This window comes from Gracilinanus agilis, chromosome 4, assembly GCF_016433145.1.
Source record: "Gracilinanus agilis isolate LMUSP501 chromosome 4, AgileGrace, whole genome shotgun sequence".
In the NCBI taxonomy this organism is placed as follows: Eukaryota; Metazoa; Chordata; class Mammalia; order Didelphimorphia; family Didelphidae; genus Gracilinanus; species Gracilinanus agilis.
Window position 1 is genome coordinate 251199592 of NC_058133.1, and position 9709 is coordinate 251209300.

At 36.7% G+C, this 9709-nt stretch overlaps 1 protein-coding gene across 2 annotated transcripts in view; it reads right to left on the bottom strand.

The window, feature by feature from the left end:
• Window positions 1-8716, bottom strand: part of LOC123247523 (polyunsaturated fatty acid lipoxygenase ALOX15-like) — a 29047-nt gene extending 20331 nt beyond the window's left edge. For both annotated transcript variants that reach the window (XM_044676433.1, XM_044676434.1), the window contains exon 1: window positions 8592-8716. The gene's annotated coding sequence lies outside the window, so the exon portion shown is untranslated. The remainder of the gene's footprint in view (window positions 1-8591) is intronic.
• Between the last annotated feature and the right edge of the window lie 993 nt (window positions 8717-9709).

Below are 9709 nucleotides of genomic sequence, written 5' to 3' on the forward strand. Positions count from 1 at the left end.
TAGCTGTCTGACCCTGGGCAAGTCACTTAACCCCCATTTCCTAGCTCTTACCACTCTTCTGCCTTGGAGCAGTATTGCTCCAGTCAATATACAGTATTGACTCCAAGATGGAAGGTAAGGGTTAAAAAAAAAAACAAAGAATGCAAGGATGGTTCAATATTAGGAATATTAACATAATTGACCATATCAACAAGCAAACCAACAAAAATCACATAATTATCTCAATAATCATTTTTCTGCGCCTTTGACAAAATACAACACTCATTCCTATTGAAAACGCTAGGAATAGAAGGGCCTTTCCTAAAAATAATAAACAGTATATCTAAAACCATCAGCAAGTATCATCTGCAATGGGGATAAATTAGAAGCATTCCCAATAAGATCAGGAGTGAAACAAGGATGCCTACTATCAACCCTATTATTTAACATTGTACTAGAAACACTAGCAGTAGCAATTAGACAAGAAAAAGAAATTGAAGGTATTAAAATAGGCAATAAGGAGACCCAAGCTATCACTCGTGGCAGATAAAATGATTGTCTTCTTAAAGAATCCTAGAGAATCAACTAAAAAGCTAGTGAAAATAATCAACAATTTTAGCAAAGTTGTAGGATACAAAATAAACCCACATAAATCATCAGCATTCCTATATATTTCCAACACATCCTGGCAGTAAGAGTTAAAAAGAGAAAATCCATTTAAAATCACACTAGACTAGACAATATAAAATACTTAGGCATCTATCTGCCAAGATAAACACAGGAATTATATGAACACAACAACTACAAAACACTCTCCACACAATTAAAACTAGATCTAAACAATTGGAAAAACATTAATTGCTCATGGGTAGGACAAGCTAATATAATAAAAATTACAATCCTACCCAAATTAATTTGCTTATTCAGTACCATACTTATCAAACTACCAAGAAATCTTTTTACTGAATTAGGAAAAACTATAACAAAGTTCATTTGGAAGAACAAAAGATCAAGAATATCAAGGAAAATAATGAAAAAAAAGTAAAGGATGGGGGGACTAGCAGTACCAGATATAAAATTGTACTATAAAGCAGTGGTCATCAAAACAATTTGGTACTGGTTAAGAGATAGAGGGGAAGATCAGTGGAATAGATTTGGGGAAAATAACCTCAGTAAGGCAGTGTATGATAAACCCAACGAGCCCAGCTTTTGGGACAAAAATCCACTATTTGACAAAAACTTCTGGGAAAATTGGAAAATAGTATGAGACAGATTAGATTTAGATCAACATTTCAAACTCTACACCAAAATAAATTCAGAATGGGTGAATGACTTGAATATAAAGAAGGAAACTATAAGTAAATTAGGTGAACACAGAATAGTATACCTCTCAGATCTATGGGAAAGGAAAGATTTTAAGACCAAGCAAGAGTTAGAAAATTACGAAATGTGGTGGCAAAAAACTGGAAAATGAGGGGATGCCCTTCTATTGGGGAATAATGGCTGAACAAATTGTGGTATATGATGGTGATGGAATACTATTGTGCTCAAAGGAATAATAAACTGGAGGAATTCCATGTGAACTGGAAAGACCTCCAGGAATTGATGCAGATGAAAGGAGCAGAGCCAAAAGAAGATTGTACACAGACTGATACACTGTGGTAAATTGAATGGACTTCTGTACTAGCAGCAATGCAATGACCCAGGACAATTCTGAGGGATTTACGGAAAAGAATGCTACCCACATTCAGAGGAAGAATTACAGGAGTGGAAACACAGAAGAAAAACAACTGCTTGAACACATGGGTTGATACGGTCATGATTGGGGATGTAGATTCAAAACAACCACACCAATGCAACTATCAATAATATGTAAATAAGTTTTGATTAATGACACATGTTAAAACCAGGGGAAATGTGCATTGGCTATTGGGGGGAGTAAAGGGGGAAGTGAAGGGGGAAGTAAAAACATGAATCATGGAACCATGAAAAATTTTTCTAAAAAAATAAAATATTTAAATCTTAAAAAAAGGAAAAAAAGAAAATATTACAAAATGTAAAATAAATAATTTTGATTACATTGAATTAAAAAGGTTTTGTACAAGCAAAATCAATACAATCAAAATTAGAAGGGAAGTAACAAATTGGGAAAAAAATCTTAATAACAAAAACCTCTGACAAAGGTCTAATTACTCAGATTTATAAGGAGCTAAATCAATTGTACAAAAATATCAAGTCATTCCCCAATTGATAAATGGGCAAGGGACATGAATAGGCAGTTTTCAGATGAAGAAATCAAAACTATCAATAAGCACATGAAAAAAGTGTTCTAAATCTCTTGTAATTAGAGAAATGCAAATCAAAACAACTTTGAGGTATCACCTCACACCTAGCAGATTGGCTAACATGACAGCAAAGGAAAGTGATAAATGTTGGAGGGGATGCAGCAAAATTGGGACATTAATGCATTGCTGATGGAGTTGTGAATTGATCCAACCATTCTGGATGGCAATTTGGAACTATGCTCAAAGGGCTTTAAAAGACTATCTGTCTTTTGATCCAGTCATACTACTGCTGGGTTTATACCCCAAAGAGATAATAAGGAAAAAGACTTGTTTCAAAAATATTTATAGTCACGCTCTTTGTGGTGGCAAAAAACTGGAAAATGAGGGGATGCCCTTCAATTGGGGAATGGCTGAACAAATTATGGTATCTGTTGGTGATGGAATACTATTGAGCTAAAAGAAATAATGAACTGGAGAATTCCATGTGAACTGGAATGACCTCCAGGAATTGATGCAGAGTGAAAGGAGCAGAACCAGGAGAACCTTATACACAGAGACGGATACATTGTGGTACAATCGAATGTAATGGACTTCTCTACTGGCAGCAATGGATCATTGGATCCAGGACAATTCTTAGGGACTTGTGAGAAAGAACGCTATTTATATCCAGAGAAAGAACTGTGGGAGTAGAAACACAGAAGAAAAACAACTGCTTGATCACATGGGTCAATGGAGACATGATTGGGGATGTAGACTCTAAGCAATCACCCTAATGCAAATGTTAATAATATGTAAATAGGTCTTTATCAATGACATATATAAAACCCAGTGGAATTACTCATTGGCTATGGGGGTGGGGGAAGGGAGCTGGGAGAGGAAGGGAAAGAACGTGAATCATGTAACCATGGAAAAATATTCTAAATCAATTAATTAAATACAATTTTTCAATTAAAAAAATAGATTAGTACCTGTGAAGTAAATGAACTAAAGAAAGAGAACCTATCTCCCTTCATCAAAGATATTTTTATTTCCCCAATTATACATAATGATAACTTTCAACATGCATTTTCCAAAATAATATGATCCAAACTGTCTTCCTCCCACCTTTCCCTTCCCCCACTCAGAGATGAATTTGATCTGGGTCATACATGCATTATCATGCAAAACACATCTTCATATTGGTCACTGTTATTAGAACACACTCATGCAAAACTAAACTCCAAAATAAAACTGTAAATAAATTGATGTGAAAGATAGTATGCTTTGATTTGCATCCTACTCCAAAAGGAGAACCTATTTCCCTTGATGGGAAGACAGGTCTCCCAGGATGAATCTTGGGTCTATGGGAGCCCCACAGCATCTTCATGGGATTCCCCTGGGTTGAAAGTGACAAAAGAATTCATAGAAACTTGGAAAAGACTTGATAGCTTCTCAAGAGAGAGAGTTTGGACTATATGCATGCAGAATGAGGCATACATCATTAGAGATCAGTGGGTTGATTTGTTTTGTTACCAGGGAGAGTTCTAAGTGGGAATGGAGTCACTGAAAAATGTTGTCAGTGTAAAAAAATGCCAAAACATAGGGTTTTTTTCCTTTTCCTTTCTTTAAGAATTACATAACTGAAAGTTGAGCCAATAAGAAATTGTCCTTTTTAGATTAGGAATCTGAGGCTTATTTGTAGTTTTAATATATTTTTATTGCAAACTTTTGTTTTTTATATTCCCTACATTTCTAAATGTATCTCCCTTCTCCTTTCCTCTTTTTCTCAGTGAGCCATCACTCCTAAGAAAAGGTTTTGTTTTTAAAAGAGGAAAAAAAAATTTCAGCCAAACTAATTAAAACATGAATTGTATGTGCTACCATATGCAATGTTACATGTAGAAAAGTTCCTCCAACTCTGGAAAGCTTATCTGAAGCTTTTCTTCTTTGAAGAGCATCACAGCTTTCCTTCTATGCCAAAGACCTGTGGAACACCAATTTGCTCTATTCCCCTCCCACAAACTTACCCTTGGAGACTGGGTCCCCAAGGAGTCTCTAGAAGGTTAGAGCCTCAGATTCAAGGTACTCTCATTCTGTACATGTAAAACCATATTTCATGAGCTCCCAGTGGTGCTTTTCCTTTTAAGAGTCAGTCAAAAGACACAACCACAAAGCAAAAACATTTATTGAAGTGGCATTGTAAGATGCCATTATAGGAAAGCTATAAAAATTTCTCCCATAAAAATGGGGTGCACTCTCTCACAAAATACACAGTGTCTGTGGGAAAAGAGGGCACACATATAGACAGAAACATACTTAGGGAACATAACTGGCCGCAGGCATTAATGCTTCCAATGATTCAGAACCCTAGTGTCCCTCCACTTTTCATGATGTCCTCACATTACTCTCTCTGAGCAAAGCGACTACACTGTATATGTAATTCTGTTGGGTTCCCTAGACCTGCTTCCTTCTGCAAGCACTGTCTCCATCAGACAAATAGGTCTGCTTGAAGATACTGTGGTCACTCAATGAGTGATTCCTTTCCAAAAATTAGGATCTTCTTTCTTAGCCAGAAAATCCTCAGAAGTGCCTCATCCTTTAAATAGGTTTGAATGGTTTTCTTTCTTCCTTCCTTCCTTCCTTCCTCCCTCCCTTCCTTCCTTCCTTCCTTCCTTCCTTCCTTCCTTCCTTCCTTCCTTTCTTTCGGACAAAATTACAAGAGTGAAGCCTCTTGGAATATTCAGAAACAGAGATGAGTGACAGACAACAGCTGAGCCTTGGGGAGCAAAGGATAGTGGGAAATAGAGAACCCTGAGGGTCTTCGTGCTAGGATCTCTGAGGAGGACAGAGGACTCTAAGTACCTCGAGATTCAGAGAAGGCCTAAAAGGGATTTTCCTGGAGACAGTTGGACACCCCAAAACCTGTATTGTTCCTGATTTACCCTGAGATCATCAAGGAAAAGTTCCAGGACACACCAGGACCTCAGAGGATCAACCCCACCCCAACCCAGGCCTCTGGCCAACTAAGAAGAGACACAGGCTATCTGCCTTACAAACAGAGACTCCTTTATTTCATTATCTATCTATATTAGCTTAGGGATAAGATATAGGAAAGGGAAGGTGAATTCCCAGTCTTACTATCTGGTGTGACCAGTGGAAGAAGGATCTTGGTTGGGATTAGTTTCAGGGACCCCCTAATTCCACTGCTCAAGCCCCTCTATCCTATAATATTGATACCAATAACAATAAACCTTGAAAAGCAGTTAGATAAAGAGCTTCTTGAGAAAGGGATACTGAGGGAACAGGAGGGAGTGGGAAGAGCTGGCAGCTTAGGTCTTGGCACCACCAACCAAGCCCCCCTGGTGTGCTGCTTTGACTTGGCAAGGTGGTCTGACTAAAAAGGGAACTTCTTTAGGCTGCCAAGCCTGGGGATTCAACATCATTATCCCCAAGAAGGAACCTCTTTCAGGATATTGTCATTTGCCATTCTCTGTAGACACATCTTCATACAGAGACACCTCACTCCCTCTCAGCTCTCAGTGAGAGGGATAGGAGAGTGGCCCAAAGAGACCATCTTTCAAGTCTATCAGCCAGCTAACATCCTTCAACAGCTCTTCAAATATATCTATCTTACTCTTTTTCTTAATTTCCCTCCTTTCTTTCCTTCCTTCCTTCTTTCCCTCCTTTTTCTTTCTTTCTTCTCTTTTTCTTTCTTTCTCTGTCTCTTTCTTTCTTTCTCCCCTCCTTTCTTTTTTCCTTCCTTTCCTCCTTTCTTTCTCCTGTCTTAGAATCAATACTAAATATGGATTTCCAAGGCAGAAAAACAGTAAGGACTAGGCAACTGGAGTTAAGTGACTTACCCAGGGTCACATAGCTAAGAAGTGTGTATAGCCACATTTAAACCCAGGTCCTCCCATCTCCATGTCTGGATCTCTATCCACTGAGCCACCTTTGAATTGCTTTTCAAAGGCCTATAGGATCAGAGTTTATCCTTGAGCCAGCCAATGGCTAGCTACCCTGTAATTCTTTCAAATATGAATAACATATTCAATTTTCATAAAGGAATAAACATATCTTCATGTTTTAAGACCTTAATACAAATTGTCTCTATCATTGTGCCCCTTATAGACTGTAATTTTATCAAGTAGGCTGAAAACAAAATGGACAGTTCTGAAAACACATAATTTAAAAAGGTTTTTGCATGAACAAAAGCAATATAGTTAGAATTAGAAAAAATTTTTTGGTAAATTTCCCTAAAAATAATCGTATATCCAAGATATGTAGAGAACTGATAAACAGATATATATAAGAAGATACATGTGTGTGTGTGCATGAGATCAAGGAACCCTTGAAAAATTTTTTAATATAATATATATATATAAATGACCCATTTTAACTTCCCTCCTTGATCTAAGGGAAATATGCTGCTCCTACTAGCTCCTGCAAAACCACTCTGGTGGCTCCTCCTTAGCATTTGGCTCCCTCACTCATCTTTGGGAAAGGAGGTATATACTCCTATTATGTTGGAGATGGAGACCATGATATTATAATGGGTTTTAATCAAGCTCTAAAATCTACAGACATTTTCCCTAAAAGCAGAAGGGGAATAAAAAGGGTGGTGGTGGGAAGGGGAGTAATATAAGGGAGAGGTTTATGGTGGGAGTAATTAAAAGCAAAACACTTGTGTGGAGGAACAGAGTGAAAGGAGAAACTGCAGGATTAAAAGGGCAAAACAAGATGGACAGGAATACACAGATAGTAATCATAACTGTGAATGTAAATGAGGATGAACTCCTCCATAAAAGAGAAGTGTAGATTAAAAACTAGAATCCTATGTTGTGTGTGTTTACAATAAACACATTTGAGGCAGGAAGACACCCATAGAGTAAAGATAAAAGATGGAGCAGAATCTATTGGGCTTCAATTGAGATTTTTTAAAAAGCAGGAATAGTGAAACTGAATTCAGACAAAGCTAAAGCAAAAATAGATCTCATTAAAAGAGATAAGGAAGGTAATTACATTTTTTTTTAATTTTAAACCCTTAACTTCTGTGTATTGACTTATAGGTGGAAGATTGGTAAGGGTAGGCAATGGGGGTCAAGTGACTTGCCCAGGATCACACAGCTGGGAAGTGTCTGAGGCCGGATTTGAACCTAGGACCTCCTGTCTCTAGGCCTGGCTCTCAATCCACTGTGCTACCCAGCTGCCCCCTTACATTTTGATAAAAAGTAATAAAGACAATGAAATAGTATCAGTACTTAACATATATGCACCAAATGGCATAACCTCCAGATTTTTAAAGAAAAAAACTAAAGGAGCTTAAGAAATAGACAGTAAAACTATGCTAATGGAGAACCTCAACATTTTATATCAGGACTAGATAAATTTAACCAAAAAATAAACAAGAAAGAAGTAAAGGAAATGAATGAAGTTTTAGGAAAGTTTGATTTAATAGATATCTGGAGAAAAATTAATGAGGATAAAAAGGAATATATCTTCTTTTCAAAAGCACATTGTATATACACAAAAATTGACCATGTATTAGGGCATAAAAACTTCACAACCAAATGCAGAACAGGAGAAATAATAAATACAACTTTTTCAGATCATGAGGCAATAAAAATTATTTTATGGTTCATGGAAAAGCAAATTAAAGTTAATTAGAAAACAAATAATGCAATTCTTCAAAATGGATGACAATGAGGAAACAAAATATCAAAATTTATGGGATACAGCCAAAGAAGTACTTAAGGGGGAATTTATATACCTGAATGCTTATCTAAGTAAAATAGAGAAAAAGAAGATCAATCAATCAGGTATGCAACTAAAAAAAAAAAAAAAAACAGAAAAAGAACAAATTAAAAATCCCCAATTAAAGGCTAAATTGGAAATTCTAAAAATCAAAGGAGAAATCAATAAAACTGAAAGTAAAAGAATTATTGAACTAATAAATAAGACTAAGTGTTGGTTCTATGAAAAAGCAAATAAAATAGATAGTGCATTGGTTAATTTGATTTTAAAAAGGAAATAAGAGAATCAAATTACCAGTATCAAAGATGAAAATAGTGGACTTCTGGGGGTGGAGCCAAGATGGTGGAGTAATCCTCAGCAGCTCTGTGCCACCATGAGAAACCTCCCCAACCAAAATTAGAATGTTACCACAAAATGAATATAGGAGTGAAAAAAACAATAAGGAGACAGTGAAACAACTTTCAAGAAAAGAAAAAACCCAAAAGGTAGGCAACGAACATCTGGGGCCCTGGAGTGAGAGGAGAGCAGACCCAGCAAGAATCTGTAGCAAGGAGGGAAGAGCAAGCCAAAAGCAAGCCACACACCCCCACCTCACACCTGTTGTCCAAGGTTCAGGAACCTATGACCGAGTCAACATCCAGACCCTGAGATCCTGCAAGAGCAAATAGAGGTAAAAATCAACCCATACTCCTTGAAATTTCAAACCTGTAGAGAAGTCCGGAATCCCACCCAGCCCAAGGAATTCTAGTCTGGGCTTGAGACAAGGACTTAATTCACACCTTGGGGTGGATGACTGTACAAAGTACTAAGTACTGATCTTTTTGTCTAAAGCTCCTGGGCAGAGCTCCATGATGGAGCTCCAAGACAGAACAATCAAGGGTGTGCCTGATTAGATCAAGTACACTGTGAGGCCAAAAACTTGAGAATAAGCCTGAGGCTAGAATTTGATCAGTCCCTGACCTAATTAAGATCAGAGTAAGATCAAAAGCTTATACCTAAGCCTGATCAGCATCACAAGGGCTAATTTAATCAGCAGGGGGAGGAGGCTCTCAGAGCTCTCAGCCCTCAGACCATCATATCATTCCCCCCAAGCCTACCTATAATTAGATAGGAAAAATGAGCATACAACAACAAAAAAAAACTAATTCTAAAGAATTTTTATTAAAAAATGAAAAAAGTGAATTCACCTTCAACAAAGAGGAAATTAAAGCAATCATTAGGAGCTATTTTGCCCAATTATCTGACAATAAATTTGACAATCTGGGTGAAATGGATGAATATTTACAAAAACATAAATTGCCTAGATTAACAAAAGAGGAAATAGAATACTTAAGTAATCCCATCTCAGAAAAAGAAATTAAACAAAAGATCAATAAATTCACTAAGAAAAAAAATCCCCAAAGAGAGGTGGACTCACAAGTGATTTTATCAAACATTTGAAGTTCCCAATCCCAATCTAAAGAAAAACTATTTGACAAAATAAGCAAAAAAGGAATCCTACCAAATTCTTTTCATGATACAAATATGGTGCTGATACCTAAGCCAAGAAGATCAAAACCAGAGAAGGAAAATTACAGACCAATTTCTTTACTGAATATTGATGCAAAAATCTTAAATAAAATACTAACAAAGAGGCTACTGCAATACATCACAAGAATTATTTACTACAGCTAGGTGGAATTCATTCCAGAAATGCATGGTTGATTTAATATTAG